This window comes from Pteropus medius, unplaced genomic scaffold, assembly GCF_902729225.1.
Source record: "Pteropus medius unplaced genomic scaffold, Ma_sr-lr_union100, whole genome shotgun sequence".
NCBI classification, from domain to species: Eukaryota; Metazoa; Chordata; class Mammalia; order Chiroptera; family Pteropodidae; genus Pteropus; species Pteropus medius.
In genome coordinates, this window is record NW_024349224.1 from 8,036,008 (window position 1) to 8,056,713 (window position 20,706).

Consider the following 20,706-nt stretch of genomic DNA (forward strand, 5'->3'; position numbering starts at 1 on the left):
CTCCTTCAGTCCCCTTTGATCCATCTCATCTCTGCCTGTGGGCCTTGTGTGACAGGCAAGTTCAGTCACTTTTCTCCTCTCTGAGCCTCAGTTGACTCCTATACAAAATGCGGTAATACTTGTATCTGCGTTTTAGGGTTCCTTTGAGGATTAGATGAGATGAATTCGTAGAGAGCGGTGAGCACCAGTCAAAGGCAGGCCGAGAGCTCTCAGTTCCTCAGGCCGATTTTTGCTGTTATCCGCCCCCCGCCCACCCCGTCCTGGAAAGCAGGGCGCACGGAGACGGACTCCTGGGTTCTCGGTCTCCTCCTGCATAGCGAGCATCTCCCCTTTCCCATTCTGTCCCATCCCTCCCTAGTCTCCAAGTTTGCAGGGGCAGTTGAACTCAGCCCAGGGTCCTCCTGCAGCGCCCAGACCCCCTCCCGTATGTGCGCCCCAGGTGAGCCAACCCCTTAACCTCTCTGCCTCAGTTTGGCTTCCACGAAAGAGGCCAGCCCCGCACTCCCCACCCACAGCCCCCTGCGTCCCTTGGGGCTGTCTCTGGGTCCTGTCGGCGAAAGTTGCCGAGCCTCGGAAGGTGCGCGGGCGCGAGCCCCGGGGGAGCGGGTGTGCTGGCTCCAGCCCGCGCCCGCGCCCGCGCCGCTCCCTCGCGGGTATCGGCACCTCGAATCCACGTGATTTCCCAGCAGCTGCCGCCGGCTCTCGGCGCTAGTCCGGCAACTCTCCGCGCCTACTTTCAGTTTCGTGCGGAGGGCAGAGGAGCGAGGAGCGAGGAGCGCTGCGGGTGAGTGTCGTGGGGCTGAGCGGCCGGGGACGGGCGTCCCAGGAGCTGGAAGGTTCGGGGCGCGAATGCCGAACAGAGTGGGGCAGAAGGGGATGCTGGGGGCTCCGGTGTGGGAGGCACCGAAGACCGCCTGGTGGGTGACCAGGTGGATGGCTGGGTGCACGGAATAGACGGACCGGTGACTCGATGGGCAGATGAGCCTCCAGTGGCCGGGCAGCGCGCCACCTGCTACCGCGTGGAGTTTGCAGGATGAGTTGTGAGCCGCAGAGGAAGGTAGCTGGGGTCGCCCGGGTTGGGGGACTCGAGCCACGGGCTGGGTTTCTTTCATTCCTCCCTACTCTCGAAAGCTCCTGTCACCTCCTGGAGCTTCAACTTTTAGTTGCTTTTCGAAGAATTACAAAAGTCACGCTGCTCTTATGCACGATGCAGACTTTTTAGCCTAAAATAAAAAGAAAAAAGAAAAAAAAAAAGCTTTTCATTATGGACGATTCCAAACGTATACAAAAGTAGAAGGGATAGAATTAGGTGGAGCTGCATGGACTTGCTGATTTTGATACAGCGAAGCCCCGTGTAACACCACTACACTTCAGCGGTCAGCAATTCAGCGCCGGCCCGTTTCCTCTCGACCACCTCTCATTTTGAAACAAATGGCAGACATCGCAGCATCTCAAGTAGATATTTCAGATGTGCTGAAAGATAAGGAGTCTTTTTAAAACCATAATCACAATACTATCAGCACACTGTACACTTTTTAACAATAATTCCTTAATATCAAACTACACACTATGCTAATGAACATCTTAACCTCATAATAGGTGAATACGTGGGTGTTATTATTTGCTTTTTGCATTTCCATGTCTCTGTCTCTCTGTCTCTGTCTCTCTCCGTTGCTGGGTCTCTGTCTCTGTCTATCTGTCTGTCTGTTTCTGCCTGTCTGTCTCTCTTTCTCTCTTAGCCAGGACTTGGAGTTTGCTGGGTAGTCATTTGGGGAGGTACAGGAAAGGCTCCTCACTTTCAGCACCACTTGCATCCATTTTATAAGTTGGGGTTCTTACGTTTCCTCTTTGAAAAGTTGGGGGTTTGGTAGACTTAAAACGTAGTTTGAAAACCAGCACTTTTCAGACTCGCAGACCTCTGGGTGGCGGGGGTGGGGCGTACCCTGCACCAACACGTGGAGCCTCATCCCTCCAAATTGCTTTTCCTTGTCTCTAAAAAGCAATAAGCCCAGAAAAGCACTAGGCCAGGTCTCCCGCTGGAGAACAGAGAGGGAGGTAAAGCTGATGTCTTCAAGGTACATCCAGCATGCTTTGCTTAAACCTTACTGAACTATAGCGCTGATTGGCCTTTGGTTATGCCCACCTGCCTTGTCTCTAAACACAGCCTCAGCTTGACAGGTGCCTGACACGGAAGGTAGACAGACTCGGGCTCTCAGCGCCTCGTATTTGCTGGATGAGCACGGACTAACAACAGGCATACCTCAGATATTGCAGGTTCCATTCCAGACCGCTGCAATAAAGCAAATACCACAATAATGAGAAGTTTTTGCTCTCCCGGAACATAGAAAAATTATGTTTTGCTATTCTTTAGTCTATGAAGTATGCAGTAACGTTATGTCTAAAAACTATACTTGCCTTAATTAAAAAATACTTTATTACTAAAAACTGCTAAGCTTCATCTGAGCCCTCAGCGAGTCGTAATCTTTTTGCTGGCCTTGTCTTAATATTGATGAAAATGCAGTGTCTGCAGAGCACAATAAAACAGTACGCAATAAAATGAAGTATGCCTGTATTTCATCTCTCAGAACCTCAGTTTCTCATCTGTAAAATGGGGATGATAATATGTCTTTCGAAGCTTGTTTCATGGGTTGGGTGAGATGAGGTGTGAGATACGCCCAGTGCATGGTCAACCTCAAGTACCCTGCAGGCATGGGGAGCGATGGGTCTTTGATGAAAGCAGACAAGTGAAAGGGACAGTTCTCTGAAAGTTTCACAATACGCTGAGCCTTGCTCCTTGGCCAGATACAGAGGTGACTGGGTGTGTGCAGGGCCAGGTCAGGCTCCCTACACCCCAACACAAATCCCTCCTTCCCCTCTGAGGAAAATTCAGCAAAATGCCTTAGTATGTCTTTTCCTATCCGTCATGGATTGAACTGTGTCCCTGAGGAAGATAGGTTGAAGTCCCAATCCCTAGTACCTCAGAATGTGGCCTAATTCGCATATGGGGTCAGAGTAGATGTGATTTATTAAGATGAGGTCATGCTAGACTAGGTAGACCCTTCATTCAGTATGGCTGATGTCCTTTTAAGAGAGGAGATGGGTGTAGGAAGATAGAGATTCACAGGAAGCATGTCATGCGACAACAGGCAGAGATTGGAATGATATGTCTACAAGTCAAGAACTCCAAGAATTAGCCACAACCACTAGAGGCCGAAGAGGCAAGGGAGGGTCCTCCCTAGAGACTAGGACTAGGGCTCTGCTGACACCTTGATTTCAGACTTCTGGACTCCAGAACTGCGAGAGAATAAATTCTTGACATTTTAATCCACCCAATTCGTAGTCCTTTCTCAGAGCTGTAACAAATCCACCCAATTCGTAGTCCTTTCTCAGAGCTGTAACAAACTAATTCATCATCCCAGAATCTCTCCTCTGCCTTTCACACAGAGCCATCCAAAGGATGAAGCAAATTAATCCAAGTGCAAATACTTTGTAAAAACTTTTAGTAGATATACTGAGGATGTAAACTACTGGTTTTCTTTATGGGATTTATTCTTTGAGTGTTGGCTGGTAGCCCAAAGTTTACCTTGGCTGAAACTCGGTCTGCAAGGAAAACACCTAGATGATTTGAGAGGTAAAAAAAAAGAATCTGAAAAATTGATTCGTCTGGCTATTGGTGCCTCTTTGGCCTCTCATTTACCCTGGAGAACATGTCTCTACTAGGTGGAAGTGGCGAGGCAGGCAAGCACCTGGTTATACGTGGGATGTGTTAACCATAAAATAAGCATGATTATGTAATCTACATGCTGTCTGGGGTTTTCTGGGTCCTTGAGAGCTGGGTAAAGTTGACTTGAACCCCCTTCTCATGAATGATAATATACTGTATATAATTTTTTAAAATCTTTTTTTATTTACTTAATGTAATTTCGAAAGCTTTTCACTTCAAAACAACAACAACAAAAATCTGCCTTTTTTCTTCTTGATGGCTGCATAATATTTCACTGTATGGTTGTTCTAGGGTTGATTTAATTATTGTTGGGTATTTAGGTTGTTTCCTGTTTCTCACTATTCCAAACGGTGCTGTAATGAATATCCTTGGTCAAGCATCATTTTTGCATCTGTAAGATTAAGTCTTCAAAAAAAACACCCGGGAGTAGATTTGCAAGGTCAAGGGGAATACGCAGGTTGAACTTTCGTAAATATAGCAAATTAGCCTTCTTAAGTGTTGTACTAATTTTCACTCTCACATCTTCCCCAATAAACTTTTTTTTTTAATTTATTTTTTATGGTGACATTGGTTAATGAAATCTGGTAAGTTTCAGCTATACATTTTAACAGTAAGGCATATATATATTTACATGTGTGTTCACCTCCCATAGCTAGATTTCTTTCTGTCACCACATATTTGACCCTTTTACCCCGTCTACCTCCCCCCTCCCCTTTCCTCCTCCAGGTAACCTATAGTCTATTGTCCATGTCCGTGAGTCTCTGTTTGTTTGTCCTGTTCATTTGTTGCTTTTAGGTTTATATCTCACATATAAGTGATATAATGTGGTTTTCAACTTTTTCTGTCTGGCTTATTTCGCTTAGCATGATTATCTCAAAGTCCATCCATGTTGTTACAAACAGCAGTATTTCATCTCTTCTTATGTCTGAGTAATATTCCATCGTATAGATGTACCACAGCTTCTTCAGCCAGTCATCTGTCGTAGGACACTTTGGTTGCTTCCGTGTCCTGGCTACCGTGAATAATGCTGCTATGAACATTGGCATGCAAACATCTTTTTGGATATGAGTTTTCAAGTCTTTGGGGTAAATACCCAGTAGAGGGATTGCTGGATCATATGGTACCCAACAAACTTTTTGTGTTTTCAAACTTTTTTATATTTGCAGACTGGGAGATAAATAATGGTATCTTTTTTTTCCCTTCATTTCTCTTATCATGAATGAATGGGCATCTTTTCAAATATTTAAAGGTCATTTGGAGTTCCTTTTCCATAAACTGTTCATATTTTTCGCACATTTTTCCATTAGGTTGTTGGTCTTTTTCTTATCGAGCTATAAAAGCACTTTACATATTAAGGAAATTAGCTCTTTGTAATATGAGTATACTATCATTTTAAGTAGCTGTGTTGTTGTCCGTAGAATGACTGAACCACATCCATCTTTGTTAAATGGTTAGAGTGGCTCTCATTTTTCCTACTATATATGGACTGTTTCCTCTGTTTTATATAAAAAACAAGATATGACTCTTTTTTTTTATAGCTCTCACCAAATTTCTCTCAGAGAAGGAAATATTTTGGGGAAAATAACTCGATGGGGTTGGGGTGGGCCGGGCCTGTGTGCAAGGTGGTCAGCGTGGACCAGAACATGGCAGCCGAGGGAGCAGACTCCGCAGGGAACACGTGTATGGGGCAGAGGTGCTACATTTGCTTCTTAAAGGAAGGGAGCAGGAGAGAAGAGAGAAGGGAGGAGGCAGAGAAGTAGAGATAGGCTAGGCCACACGGGGAGAAGACCTCCCCAGAAACTTCTCAGGGGAAGGCTGGCCCAAGGGCAAATTCGGTCCGGTGACGCCACCTGCTCCACGCGAGGTGGGAACTGACAGCACACACGCTGGCTCAGGCCCACCCTGCTGTTGTTAGTCTGCTGGCATGCATCCACGGAGTGTCTACGACATGCCGGGCCCTGCAGTAGGCACCTGGCTGGATATATGACAAAGTCACCACCCTGTGGAGCTGATGCACCAGTAGACAACAAACAAGTACACAGAGACATGTGGTAGACAGTCAGGTGATGGCGACTGCGGTGAAGAAAGACAAAGCAGGTGATGGGGGAGGTGGAGGCAGGGCCGTCTCCAGTAGAGAAGTCGGGCATGGCCTTCTCTTAAGGGGCTCTTGGGACAATTGAGGGGAGTGAGGCAGGGAGCCATGAGCCATGATGATGTTTAGAGGAAGAGGGAACCAGGCAGAGGCAAAGGGAGGAGAGGAGAGGAGGGAGGAGAAAGTGGAGGGGTGAGGGAGGGGAGGAGTGGGGTGGCGTTGGGGAGGGGAGAGGAGTTGCTTAAAGCCAGCTGTGGTCACCGTGCTTCCTGTGTGTGGATTATCGTGTGCAATTTAGCAAAGGTCTGAACCTGAAGCAGGCGCCCTGACAGAGGAGACTGTGCCATTAAATCATCCCGCCCCATCCCCTGCGGGGAGATCTGTCCCCAGGCTGTGGTATGTCAGGTGGTTTAGCACCAGAGCCAGTTTATCTCTATCTGGAAAGGTGGGGCTGCCCCTGCCGACGTCCAGCGTCCAGTGTGCTGGTGAACATCGTGGCTCGAGCTTTGCTCACATTCTGGTTTGTTTCCTAAGACTAGGTTCTCAAAGTGGACTTCTAAAGGGATATATGGATGCTGCTTTTATTTTTTATTGTGTTAAAATGAACACAGCATAAAATCTACCATTTTAATCATTTTTAAAAGTTTATTTATTTTATTAATTAGTTTCAAGTTGGTTAGACATCTATATAGTTTATAAAACGGTCCTCCCAATTGCTCCCTCCCTCCCCTGACCCTCCACCTAGCCAACGTATTAATGCTAAGTGTATTCCCTATGCCATGCTCCCCATCCCCATGACCATCCAATAGCTACTGATTTGTACTTCTTTAACCCTTCACCCCTTTCTCCCAGCCCCCCAATCCTCCCTCTTCTCAGTCCATCACCAAATTGTCCACTGTATTTGTGAGTCTGTTTTTGATTAGTTTGTTCTTTTTATTCCTTAGATTCCGCCTATAAGTGAAATCGTATAGTGTTTATCTTTTTCTGTCTGACATAAATAACTTTTTAGGTCAATCAAAGCAATATCCTTTTCCAGCCCCTTCCTTTTAGTCTGTGTGTGTCTTTTAATCTGAAGTGAGTCTCTTGTAGGCAACATGTAGCGGTCTTGTTTTCCTATCCATTCATCCACTCTATCTTTTAGTTGGAGCACTTAATTCTTTTCTATTTGAGGTACTCATTGATAGGAATGTAGTTGTTACCATTCTTCATTCCTGTTTTTGATACACGTTTTTTTCTTCTTAAAGAAGTCCCTCCAACATTTCCTATAATACTGGCTTGGTGGTGATAAATTCCTTTAGCTTATTTTTGTCTGAGAAGCTCTTTATCTGTCCTTCGACTCTAAATGATAGCTTTGCTGGATAAAGTATTCTTGGTTATAGATCCTGGGTCTTCATCACATCAAATATTTTTTGTCAAGCCCTTCTGTCCTGCATAGTTTCTTTTGGGAAATCAGCTGCCAGTCTTATGGGTATTCCCTTGTAGGTTACTATCTGCTTTTCTCTTGCCATTTTTAATATTCTTTCTTTGTATTTAACTTTTGGCATTTTAATTATGATGATGGGCCTCTTTGGATACCTGGTTGTTGAGATTCTCTGAGCTTCCTGGGTTCTATGTCCATTTCCCTCACCAGGCTAGAGAAGTTTTCCATCATTATTTCTTCAAACAGCTGTTCAACATCTTGTTTTCCTTCAGGTACACCAATCAGACGAATATTTGTACCCTTAACAATGTCCCATATGCTCCTTAAATTATTTTTATAGTCTTAGCATCTTTTTTCTTGCCATTCTGATCGAGTGTCCTTGGCTTTCCCATCCTCTAGATAGGGCATTTGATCCTTTTCCTTTTTCACTTTGTTTATTCCATTTAATATACTTCTCATCTCAGATAATGTGTTCTTCATTTCAGTCTGGTTCCCTTTTATAATTTCCATTTCCATTTTTATGTTTTTTATCTCTTTGTTGAAGTTCTTACTGAATTTATCTACATTTCCCAAAAGTTTATTGAGCATCTTTATAACCAGTGTTTTGAACTTTGCATTACTTGACTCCATTATATCTGGATCTCTGTTCTCTTCCCTCATATGGTTTCTGCTTCTTTGTCTGCCCATTTTGGCTGCCTTTCTATGTACTAAGCAAAGCTCTTAAGTCTCCCGGTCTTATGAGTATGGATTTGTGAAATGAATGTCCAGTGGCACAGTCCTGAGAGGGGTTCAGCTGCAGGCCAAATTTAGCCCAAACTATAAGCACAGCATCTGTGGATTGCTTGTTGAATCTTAACAGGTAGCAAGCAATCCACAGATGCTGTGCTTATATAGTTGCCTCAAAAGGCCACACCAGAAACCGAGGCCAGCTGCCTCCAGTGTGAATCTAGGCACTGCTCAGCAAGGAGCACCTGACTGGCTGAGGATATACCCGGATGTGTCTTGGGTGGGGCCCCGAGTTGGGGGAGGTGAGGTTTCAAGGAATCCTGTGTGTGGAGCAACCTCTGTTATCCAGTTTCGTGACATCACGGCTATGGTGGCGCTGTGTCCGTGCACTGGGAGCGGGGAAGGCTCAACAGGGAACAATGGATACCGCCAGCACTTCTGTACAGAGCGAGTCTCACCTCGGCCTTCACTCCAACAATGTCTCCCTGTAAGTCCCTGGTGCCCCCTACACGCAGCCGAATCCGCACTGGTGCTCAGAACAAGGAGGTCCATCACCGCGAAAGTCCACTCGCGGACGTGGCCCCTTTAAGAGGCGTCTGCCGCTGCCGCAGCCTCCGTCTCACTCAGCCGCTCGGGACCGGGCAGCCCCACATCCTTGCCCCGTCCTACCTTCTGCCATTGCAGGGTGATTGCTTAGATTTCTCCCTAGTTGTGTGGCTTGTTCATCTAGATACCAGGTGATTTTTTTTCTTGCTGCTGCTCCTTGTTTCCATCACAACTTTGATTTGTTCGCCAGAGGGATGAACAGAGCCTCTATCATCTTTGCCATCTTTTTTTCCTCCAGGCCATTCTAACCATTTTTAAGGGTACAATTCAGTGGTATTAAGTACATTCACATTATTGTGAAGCCATCACCGCCATCCATCTGGTGATGGCTTCACAATAATGTGAATACTAGTTTTTATAACTCTTTTCATCTTGTAAAACCAAAACGCTATGCCCATTACCCAGTAACTCTCCATTCTCCCCTCCTCCAGATTCCTGGTGACCATCATTCCACTTTCGGTCTTTATGAATTTGAGTACTCTGAGCACCTCATATAAATGGAATCGTACAGTATTTTTCTTTTTTGGTGACTGGCTATTTCACTTAGCATAATGTTCATACATATTGTAGCGTGTATAAAAATTTCCTTCCTTTTTAAGGCTGAATTATATTCCATTTTATGTATATAACACATTTTGCTTATCCATTTGCTTATTCATTGGTGGATGCTTGCATTGCTTCCATGTTTTACCTGTTGTGAGTAATGCTGACATGAACATGGATATTCGATGATCTCTTCAAGACCCTACTTTCAGTTCTTTTGGCTATTTACTCAGAAGTGGAATCGCTAGATTGCCCAGTAATTCCACTTTTAACTTTTCGAGGAAACTCTATACTGTTTTCCATAGCACCGTACAATTTTATATTCCCACCAATAGAGCACAAGGGTTCCGATTTCTCTACATCCTCGCTGATACTAGTTTTCTGTTTGTTTGTTTATTTGTTTTTTGATAGTAGCCCTGCTAATGGGTGTGAGGTAATATCTCCTTGTAGTTTTTGTTTGCATTTCCCCAATGATTAGTGATGTTGAGCATCTCGTTATGTACTTATTGGAGAAATTTCTGTTCAAGTCTTTTGTTCATTTTCGAACAGGCCTGTTTTTTTTGTTGTTGAGTTTTAGTTCTTTCTGTATTCGGGATGTTAACCCTTTATCAGATATGTGTTTTGCAAATACTTTTTGCATTCTGTGGGTTGCCTTTTTACTTTGTGAATAGTGTCTTTTGATGTGTAAATTTAAAATTTTTCATGAAGTCTAATTAGTCTGCTTATTTTGTTGTTGTTGTCTGTGCCTTTGGTGTCATCTCTAAGAAATCATTGCCAAATCTATTGTAGTGACGTTTTGGTCCTTTGTTAGTTTCTAAGAGTTTTATTGTTTTAGGTCTTATATTTGGATTCTTGATCCATTTTGAGTTGGTTTTTGTGTATGGTATTAGGTAAGGGTCTAACTTCATTCTTTTGCATGTGGATATCCAGTTTTCCCAGCACCATTTGTTAAAAAGATTGTTCTTTCCCTACTAAATGGTGTTGGCACCCTTGCCAAAAATCATTTGACTGTATATGTGAGGTTTTATTTCCATTCCATTCAATCGATGTATATATATATATATATATATATATATATATATATATATATATATATATATGTATATATATATGTGTGTGTATATATATATATACACACACACATATATATATCATTTCAATTGATATATATTTTTTTCAATATATATAGAAATGATATATATATATTTTTCTATATATATATATATATCATTTCAATTGATATATATTTGTTTTTATGCCAGCAGCACACTGTTTTGTTTACTGTAGCTTTTGTAATAAGTTTTGAAATTAGGAAGTATGAGTCCTCCAGTTTTGTTTTCCTCTTTTCAAGATTGTTTTGGTTATTCAGGGTCCCTTGAGATTCCAGATGAATTTTAGGATGAGTTTTCTATTTCTGCAGAAACTGTCATTGAGATTTTGATTGGGATTGCATTGAATCTGTAGATCACTTTGGGTGATATTGACATTTTAACAATGTAAGTTTTCTAATCCATGAACATGGGATGTGTTTCCATTTACTTATGTCTTCTTTAATTTCTTTCATTAATGTTTTAGAATTTTCTTCGTATAAGCTTTTCACCTTCTTGGTTAAATTCCTAAGTATTTTATTCTTCTTGATGCTATTATCAATGGAATTGTTTTTGTAACTTTCTTTTCAGATTGTTCATTGTTTGTGTATAGAAATGCAACTAATTTTTGAATGTTGACATTGTATTCTGCTACTTTGGTGAATTCATTTATTAGTTTTAACAGCCTTTTTTTGTGTGTGTGTGAAGTCTAGGGTTTTCTATAATATAAGATTATATCATCCGCAAACAGATAATTTTACTTTTTCCTTTTTAATTTTGATGCCTTTTTTTTTCTTTTTCTTTCCTAACGTCTTTGACTAGAAGTTTCAGTACTTTGTTGAATACAAGTGGTGAGAGTAGGCATCCTTGCCTTGTTCCTGATCTCAGAGGATCGCTTTTGATCTTTTACACTACTGAGTATGTTTGCTGTAGGTTTCTTATATATGTCTTTTTTTATGTGGAGGTAGTTTCTCCTTCTAATTTGTTGAATGTTTTTATCATGAAAGGGTGTTGAGTTTTGTCAGATGCTTTTTCTGCCTGTGGTTTTTTCTCCTTCATTTTGTCGATGTGGTGTATTACCTTGATGCATTTTTATGTGTTGAACCATCCTTGCATTCCAGCAAAAAAATCCTACTTGATCATGGTGTATAATCTTTTCAACAGACTTCTGATTTTCTTTCGCTAGTATTTTATTGAGGATTTATCTATCAATGGTCATAAAAGATAATGGTCTGTAGTTTTCTTGTTGTGTCTTTGTCTGTCTGGCTTTGGTAATAGAGTCATGTTGGCCTCCTAGAATGACTTAAGAAGTGTTCCTCCTCTTCAATTTTGGAAAATTTTGGGAAGGATTGGTATTAGTTCCTTTTTAAATGCTTGGTAGAATTTACCAGTGAAACCATCAGGTATATGGATTTGCTTTGTTGGAAGATTTTTCTTTTTTTTTTCTTTTTTTTTTTTCTGATTCATCTCCTTACTAGTTACTGGTTAGTTTAGGTTTTCTACTTCTTTGTGGTGTAGTGTTGGTAAGTTTCATGTTTCTAGAATATTGTCCATTTCATCTAGGTTATCCAGTTTGTTGGCTTACAATTGTTCTTTTGCCTAATATAAGATTCTTGGTTGACTTTTTTTTTTTAAGCACTTTGAATTTATCGGCCCACTGCCTTCTGGCCTCCAAAGTTTCTGATGAGAAATTTGCAGATGACGTTATTGAAGTTCCCTTATGTGGTGATTTGCTTCTCTCTTCTGCTTTCGAGACTCTCCCTATGTCCTTGACTTATGAAAGTTTGCTTATGATGTGTCTTAGCATGGATCCTTTTGCATTAATCGTCCTTCGAGTTCCTTGGGCTCAAATGAATAAATGAATTCATCAAAGTAGCAGAATACAATGTCAACATTTGAAAATTAGTTGCATTATTCTCATTTTGTTTACACATCATTTTCTTGACTTTCTTCACATCTTCTTTTAGTTTTTTGAGCATTTTTAAGATAGTTATTTTAAAGTTTTTGTCTAATATATCAGCCATTGAGTCTTTTTGAGAGACAGACTATTGAATTATTTTTCTTCCTTTGAATGGTCCATGCTTTTCCATTTCTTTGTATGCCTTGTAAATTTTTTTGTTGTTGAACTGGACACTCAAATCTAATAATGTGGTAACTCTGGAAATCCAATTCTCTCCCTTCCTCAGGGTTGCTGTTTTTGTCATTGTTTTGGGGTTCTTGTTGTTGTTGTTGTTGTCGTCGTTGTAGATTGTCTCTGTGCTAATGATCAGCATGAGGTGTAAACTTAATGTCTTCTTATGTCTTTTCTGAGACTTTTCTTGGGCACGTGCAGTCACTTTCTGATTTTCCTCATAGGTGCCATTGTTTTTGAATGTCTTGCTCTTTAATATCTGGCTTCTGCACGGGGAAAAGTGAAAAATGAAGGAAGCGGAAGTGCACAGGTCCTTTACATCTCCTGGAAGTCACTTCAGCTGGAGGGAGCGGGGCTTGCGACAGCGGAGAGAAGCGCGACAACGATGACATGACATCCCGCCCCTTTGTCTGCACCTCTGAGATCAGAAGCAGCCATCGGCAATCAGAGCACATTTCTCTAATATTTGCAGGACAGGGTCCTTTTTATCCACCCTAGCTCCTGCAAGCTGTATGCAAGCTGATCTAGGAACACCTACACAGCTGCCTACCACCTGGCTGAGGGTTGGGGGATGGGGAATTGCTACTGTACTAAGATGAAATTGAGTGAAATTAACCACAATTTACAGTCCAAGCCTTTCCCTGGAAGTTGCAAGCCTTCAACAGACTCCAGAGTTCCAAAATAGTTATACCAGACAGATTCTGTCTGTGCGATTGTTGTCTCGGTGGAGAGGCAAATTCCTGGTGCTTCCTACTCTACCACCTTTCAAGAATCCTCTCCCGGACCTTTATTTTTAAAGTATTTGAGACCCTGTTGCTAAATTTCTCTCTTAGAAGACTGTGTAGATATACAAGCTGCGGGCAGCTGGGAAGATGTCTGAATCCCCATCATCCGTCTCTCATCGGGGAGGGATGGAGCCTGTACCATCACCGAACATGAAACCCCCACTAGCCCCTTGCCTTGGCAATTCCTTCTGCCCCTCATGATGAAATGAAGGGAGTATTGAAACCATGAGGAGCTGGTTCTCTGAGGCATTCAGATCTCGTCGTGGTGTCTTGTTTGAAGAGAGAAATAGCTTGCTATTTTATGTATTTCTTGGGAGTCTTGTGGACAGAGCGTTCATTGAAATTGAATCATAAAGTGAGACCATCGTCCTCTTTTCAGTTCTCTTTAATCCTTCCTGGTTGGTCAAGGAGAAAGTGCTAATGTCCATCATGCCTCTCACACTCCCGATCTCTATTTCAGTAATGGGAGTCCAGGCTTCCGGTCTGAGTCCAGGCTTCCGGTCTGAGTCCTGGGAAGGCAACAATGCCCATTTCCCACTCAATGACATCGCTTTGTTGTTTTCCTTGGGTTTCTTTTTGGGGTTAATTTCCATTCACGGAGAATGATACTTTAAAAAATTAAAAGTGAGATGATTTCCAGAAAAAAATTAAGAAAACGATATTCCAATTCTCAGCTAAGGCAAAAAAATTCTCAGACACAGTCAAGAAGTCTTGGAAATCATACACCTCTCCCTAAAAGGCGAGACGGTGGGGAAACTTCATGTTATACATCCCTGCAATGTTTAGAACTCTTCAAATGAGTACCGATTATATTCTATAAGCAGAAAAATAATAAAGGTCTATGGAAAGAATCATTTCGTTTGGAAAGCAGACCGCCGTCGAAGACAGCATGGTGCTCCAGTTAGGAAAGGGCCTCTGGGCGCAGCAGGCGTTTTAAGTCCAGACTTTGCTCCTTGACTTCTCAGAGTCTGTTTCTTCTTCTGTAAAATGGAGGAAACACCTTTCTCGAAAGGTTATTGAAGATCCACTGAGCTGTAGCATGATGTCTGACCTGCGCTAACAATTCGGTATGTGAGTGCTGGCTAGCATCGACTGCAGGCTGGGCATGTCCCCTCACGGCGCTGTGCCCCCTCTGTACTAATGCCTCTCATCCTCACACGGACTCTGTGAAGTAGATGCAAAATCATCGCCCTGTTTGCAGAGAAGGTCACTGCGGTACAAAGAAGTTAAGAAACCTGCCTTAGGTTGCATAACGTTAAATGTTGAAATCGAGATTTGAACTCAAGCCTCCTGACCCCAAAGACTCTTTCATTAGCACCACAGATGCCCGCGAGGTGGGCTTGCTCGACATGTAAGTGAACCGTGGCTCAGAAAGGGCAGGGACTAGCCTGGTGTCATCCCACAAGTCAGTTTGGGGCAGTGGGGCTCAGAACCGAGGCTCCAATCAGATCCCCTGACCTCCCCTCCCCCCAAGCCTTTCTTCTGCCTGAGTTTTACACGTCTGGGCGCTGTCAGTCAGCACAGGAGGAAGTGGTTCAGGCGATGCACCCCAGAAGCAGAATACCTCTTCTAGCTTCAGAGGGCCCAGCTTTCTGGTTGTTGATCTTCTGTCTTCTTTCATTAAAAAAAAAAAAAGAAAGAAATCATTTTCAATCGCATAAATAATACACGACTAACTAACTCCTCCTTGCATAAAGCTAAACATCTTATATACGAGGCTAAAATCTCTGTTTCTTGCTGCTCCCTGCCCAGGTCCTTTCCCAGTGTGAGGTAACTAGTTTGATGTGTTGCCTCTGGAATCTTATCTAAGCCTTCACATCTTAAAAATAATACTTATATCTGGCTTACTAACTTCCAGCCTCTGTTTTAAGCACTTTACATGTATTAGTTCATTTAAGCCCCACAGCAACACTGTGAGGTAGGTGCTGTTATCCTCATTTTACAGGTGAGAATATTGAGGCCCAAAGAGGCTACGTGAATTTCTGAAGCTCTGTAGCCTGCACATGGTGGAAAGTTTAGTCCAAAACCTAGAGAGCCTGGCTCCAAAATTCATGCTCTTAACCTCTAACTTATAAAAACATGTTATTATAGACCTGTGAGAAGAAATACAGTATTGGTTTTTTGTTTATGTGTATTTTTTTTAAACAAACAATCTCATATTGTACATATCGTTATAAACGTGTCTTGTTTGTTCAATAATATATCTTGAGGATCCAGCTGTCAACACATACTCAGTGGCCTTCATGCCCATAATCCAGTGGTCACATCAAACTTTTTGGCATCTAGATTGTTTAAAAACCATTGCAGGATTTCCTCATCTAACGCTCCAATGTGTTCTGCGCCACGTGGCTTTCTGCTGAGAAGTTTGTTTGTGGAGTAAAAGGGCGGAGGCCCTTTAAGTTTTAGAAGTCACTGCTCATTCGCCCGGCAAAGTGGGCATACCAGTTTCTAAGCCGTGAATCTGAACTTCAGCATCCAACGTCTCTCCTTTCCATCTCGAGCCTTCTTCCACCCCCCGACCCCAGCCCCTCAAACTTCAGAACCAGTACAAGTTTCCTCCGGGATCCTGGTCAACTGCATGGGAGATAATGAGGGGATTTTCAAACCTTAGCTTCATTTTTGGTTCGGTCTGGGCATGCTGAGCCCAGACCTGTATGAGAGGCGTTGGCAGAGCTGTAGAGATGGGGCACGAGGTGTCAAGGAACAGGCCAGGGGTAGAGGTGGACTCTGAACTCAGTGAGGGGGGACAGGGCGAGTGTTAGTCGTTGGGAGATACCCTCGGGGTCTTGCCTAAATAAGGCCACCTTGGTGACCTTCCCGTCCCCAGCTGCTCAGAGGGCAAGAACCACTAGGCTCTGGTTTGCTGGAGAGGCAGGGTACCAGGTGCCAGGGAACATGGAGCCAGCCTCTCTGAACTGGGTGTGGAAATCTGGGTGCGTTGTGACCTAAAACAGTAGCTCCCAAGCTTGTCAGCACATCGGAACCCCCTGGGGAGCTTGTTTATGGAAACACAGGGGGTCTTTTGGTGGAAAGACTCCGCAGATGATTTTAAAGTTTGGGAACCGCTGGCCCAGCAGATCCAGGGAGAGGCTATCAGAGGCCCAGGACCGTGCTGGGTGGGAGCTTATCATGGAGGCCTCACCAGCCACTTCCTGTGGATGCTGGGCCCAAACTGCCAAGGCTGAGCCAGAGAGGCAAGGCCACTACCTGGCCACCTGCTATCCTAGCCAGGCCAGGGCTGGCTCTAGGGCACCCTGGACCCAGAGGAGGGTGCAACTGGAAACCTTAGGAGGTCCTTTGGTAGAAAGTCAAAGCCTCTCCAAAAGGAAGGTGGCCACAGGGAAGGAGGTGATTTAGAGTTTAGTGATAAGGGCTGGGACCCAGATTCCCAGTTTCCAGTGAAAAAAGAGAGAGGCCTTGTTGGATTTGGAACGAGGACCGCCCAGGCCCAGGTCTGAGGCCCAGAGTGTTGGCATGGGGTGCTTGGCTCTCTCTGGAGCCTCCATCCACCCCGAAAGGGCTTCAGGAGATGTTTGTTCAACTCCTAGTTTTGCAACTCGCTGGCTGGTGACCTGGGCAGATCCCCTTACTGCTGGCAGCCTCGGTCTCTACACCAGCAAAGCCGATGACCATGTACTTTAAGTGCTGCAAGACCCTGTCGTTGTGGGGGACAATAAAGATGATGGTTTTCAAAGGAGCAGTAGCCCCTTACGTCATCGGCCCCCATGGAAATGTGCTGTGTCAAGGACCCCTTCTTACTTGCTCTGCTAGCGTTTGTGGGTAAAGGAGAAAAGGGCTGCTCACATCTTGCTGCAAGTGCACCCCATGGGGCCCCGTGAAAGGAGGGTGGTTTCTGGAGGGGATGTGCGGCATCAGCCTTGACAGCCTTGAGAAAGAGCCCGCTGTGTCGGTCTGCTGCTGCCTTAGCTTCTTATTTGCTGACGGTGCCAGAAAGGCCTCCCCTCTCAGGGCCTCACGCTCCCCGTCTGTAAAATGGGCCTGGTGTGGACCCCACAAGCAGAACTCTTCCAGCTCTGTCTTCCTTGGCATCTGGGCTCAGGCATCCTCCAAAGTCTCAGACTGTAACTGGCGACCCCTCGGGAAGGCAAAGGCTCTGTCCTCTGTCTTCAGCCCTCACAGGCCTTGGCTTGGAGGATTCTGAGAGGAGCTGGGGGCCTCTGTGGGTGCTGGTCCACCCCAGGGTCCCCAGGCGCCTGGCCTGTTCACTCAGTCCTGAGAAACTGACTTCAATGGCACTTTCCTTTTTTTCGAATGGGGCGAGGAGCTTTCTCATTGCCCCTGCCAACCAACCGCGCCCTCCCTGACCCTGAGGTTAGCATCTGCAGCCTCCGCCTTCTGCCCCTGTCTCCCCACCGCCTGTCCTTACTGCCTCCTCTGTCCTCGTTTCTTTTACCCCGGCCCAGGAGCCAGGGGTAGAAGTTGGAGTCTGCCATGGGGACAGGGCTTCTGGCACCCCACAGGCCCTTCTCCTCAGCCTGACCCTCCCAGGAAGCCCTGGGAACAGGTAAAGAAGGTGGTGTCTCCCTTGTCGAGATGAAGAAACAGTTCTCAACAAGCCAGGGGACCCATCGCTCCTTACCGCGCAGGCTCGTGGATGCCCCTGGAGAGTCAGGAAGAGCCCAAAGAACAGTAGGCAGAAGCCTGTGACTCCAGCCATATCTGCTCCTCCACCCTTCCCTTCCTTCCTGCACCTGTGCTAGGGGCTGGGGCTCCCGCAGAAACAGTGACACTCCTGGTAATAGTAGCCAACAGGTACTGAGCTTTTCTCACAGGCCAGATGCCATCGGGGATTTTGCCCCCTTGTCTTCCAACAACCTGGCCAGCTAGGAATTATTATTACCCTCACGGCAGACATTGCTGATGCTCCCTCTCCCCTCTGCTGCCCTCATGGGCCAGTGCGCTCACCCCCTCAGGACACCCTGGGCTGGCAGGGATTGCCTCTGGCAGTGGGGCCTGGGCCATGACCCCTCCCTCTGCTACCTGCTGAACATGGCCCTTGGTAGGTGACCAAGAGATGTCGGGGGAGGAGGGGTGGGTAACGGCCCAGTCTCCTTGCCTCTTGGCGGGACAAACTGTGGAGTGTCTCTCACACTCCAAAGCTCCCTCTGAGTCAGGCTGAAGGTAGACTGTTCCTAAAACCACATTTTTGCTTAGCTTCTTCCTACACCCTATTCTTTACCCCTCAATAAATAACTTTTACAGACATCCCTGTCTTGGGCTCTCCTTCCAACAGCCTGACCTACAACATCCTCGTTTTATAGATGAGGACACGGAGGTACCAAAGGACAAAATAACCTGACCAAATCCCCTCGGCTGGTAACCAGGGGACACTCAAACCCAGGGCCCCAGCACCAAAGCATTTGTTCTTATCTAGAATCATTGCCCTGCCCTTCATGGTGTCCCCATCCTGCTGAGGGAAGCTGGCCTGCCAAGAGGAAATGACAGGGCAGAGTGGCAAGGCCTGCAATGGCAGGAGAAGGACAGAACGCTTAGGGGTGAAGCCCAGGGGCCTGGCTGTGACTTGGTCAGGAAGACTTCCCTGGGGAGGGAGCAGGAGCTTGGAGGAGTGTGAAAGGCCAAAAGAAAGGGAAGAAAGGGAAGGGTGTTTGCGCAGAGGAAGGCGGATGTGCAAGGCAGGGCGTCCTGGAACAGGGTGGAAGGTGGGGCTGCGAGCGTTGTCACGTTGTGTGTGAGAACCAGATGGTGAAGCGCCACGGGTCTATTCCTCCTGTGGACCTTTCTTGGACACCTGACGTGGAAGTCCTATTAACACGGCACAACTTTAGCTTGGAGGTGGTGGGCAGCTGAGAGGGCCAGCTCAGAACTGAGTCTCAGAACTCTGGCCATCCGTGTGTGCGTGCCATGTGCATGGGCGCGCGTGTGCACGCATGCAGACTGGAGGTGGGGGCCCTCCAGACAAAGGGTAGTCAGGGCAAAGGCCTTGGGCCGCGGTGAGGGAACCGGGTCTGAGTTCTCCGCTCCTCCCTCTAACGTCTCTGCCAACAGCACTTCCAGGATAGTAGGAAAGAGTCCCCAAGAGCACAGCCATGAGGGCGATGGAAAGGAGTCTCGTCTGCTATAAAACTGAAGCCAGGGTGGAGTGACCCTCCCATGCAGACCTGTCAGGGAGACCAGAACCTGACGAGGCCTCCAGGCACAGCCCTGCCCTTTCTTTTCCTGGACCTGGAGCAGCAAGAGCCGTGGACTGCAAATCCACATGCCTGGGTTCCCTCTGGGTGCTGCTGTGTGACCCTGGGCTTTTCACTGCCTGTCTCTGAGTCGCTGTTTGAATCGTCTTGTCCAGGGATGCAATGGTGATTTTCTTACGTAGCACTTAGGACTGGAGGCCAGAGGCCCTGTGCTAAAATGCAAATATGAAGGCTTGAGAGTTTGTTGGGTTCTGTTTTCCTTGTTCCATTAACAATTACTGTAGACCAGTAATTGATCTTTATGCATTTGAACATGAACCTCGAAAGTCATATGTAAATCAAAACTGCTAGCCATCCATGGAGAAATTGGTAGAAGCCCCGTGACTAAGAATGTTTCTCTTGTTCTTTGCTGGATACCCCAAACCAAAAAATTATGAACATAGGAGACTTGAATGACAATCAGTAAAGTCGATAGATGGATTCAATTTTTAAAAACTAATTTTGATTAGATAATACACACATACGATATAAAATTCTAAAGGTTCCCCTCCCTGGGGACAATGACTATTATGAGTTTCTTCCAGATAGTCATATATTTAGAAATATACACATTTATCTTTTTTCCTTACACAAAGGCAGCTTAGTTTATGTCCTGTTCTGCCCTTGCTCTTTTTTTCAAAACTTAATACACCTTGGACATGGTTCCATGTCATTCCACCTCTCTTTTTTGATGTCTAGGTGGGATTTCATTGTATGGATGTGCCATTATTAAACCAGTTCCTCTTTGATGGACATTTGGGGGTTTTCCAACAGGTATGTGATGCGGGCCACCTTTTAACCTGACGATCTGGCCCTCTGTGGGGGATGCTGAGGGTAGACAGGAAAAGGGAGACCAGCTCCCCTGGTACAGGAATCCAGGTGAGAAATGCCAGGTATAGGTGGTAGCAGTGAAGGAAGGAAGTGAGATTCTGCAACATGTTTGGAAAAATTAAGCCATCTTTGGCCTGAGCTTGAGGAAGCATGAAGCTTCCCTTCACTGAAATGGGAAATAGTCCCAGGAGCTGGCAGTTGAGGAGGGGACAGCAGGCTCTCAGTGTTGGACTTTGAAAGTTTTAAACGCATCCGAGGTATCCGAGAGGAGTTGTTGTGAGAATTAAAATATATAAGGACTAAAGGCACTTGCCTGGCATTTAGCAAATATTCACTACTTTATCTGTTCAACTCTTTCAACCACTTTTCCCATGAAAATGTAGTTTTGTCTTTGTGACACACACAAAAATGTTAAAGTAAAAAGTAGAATAAAATATGTCCTCCGTATGTATAAATTACTTTTTAATTTGATTTTCAGTCTCTGTCATACATTATGCAGATATTTATCCTCATTTATTGCCTCCTTAAGTCCATTTTAGTTTTATTAGTCA

The 20,706-nt window shown here is 45.0% G+C and overlaps 1 protein-coding gene across 5 annotated transcripts in view; it reads left to right on the top strand.

The window, feature by feature from the left end:
- Positions 1–686: 686 nt before the first annotated feature.
- Positions 687–20,706, top strand: part of NLRC5 (NLR family CARD domain containing 5) — a 75,238-nt gene continuing 55,218 nt past the window's right edge. For 4 of the 5 annotated variants that reach the window (XM_039880931.1, XM_039880935.1, XM_039880934.1 and 1 more), the window contains exon 1: positions 687–784. The gene's annotated coding sequence lies outside the window, so the exon portion shown is untranslated. Of the gene's footprint in view, positions 785–20,023; positions 20,099–20,706 lie in introns of all 5 variants that reach the window. The other variant, XM_039880932.1, reaches the window with a different exon arrangement.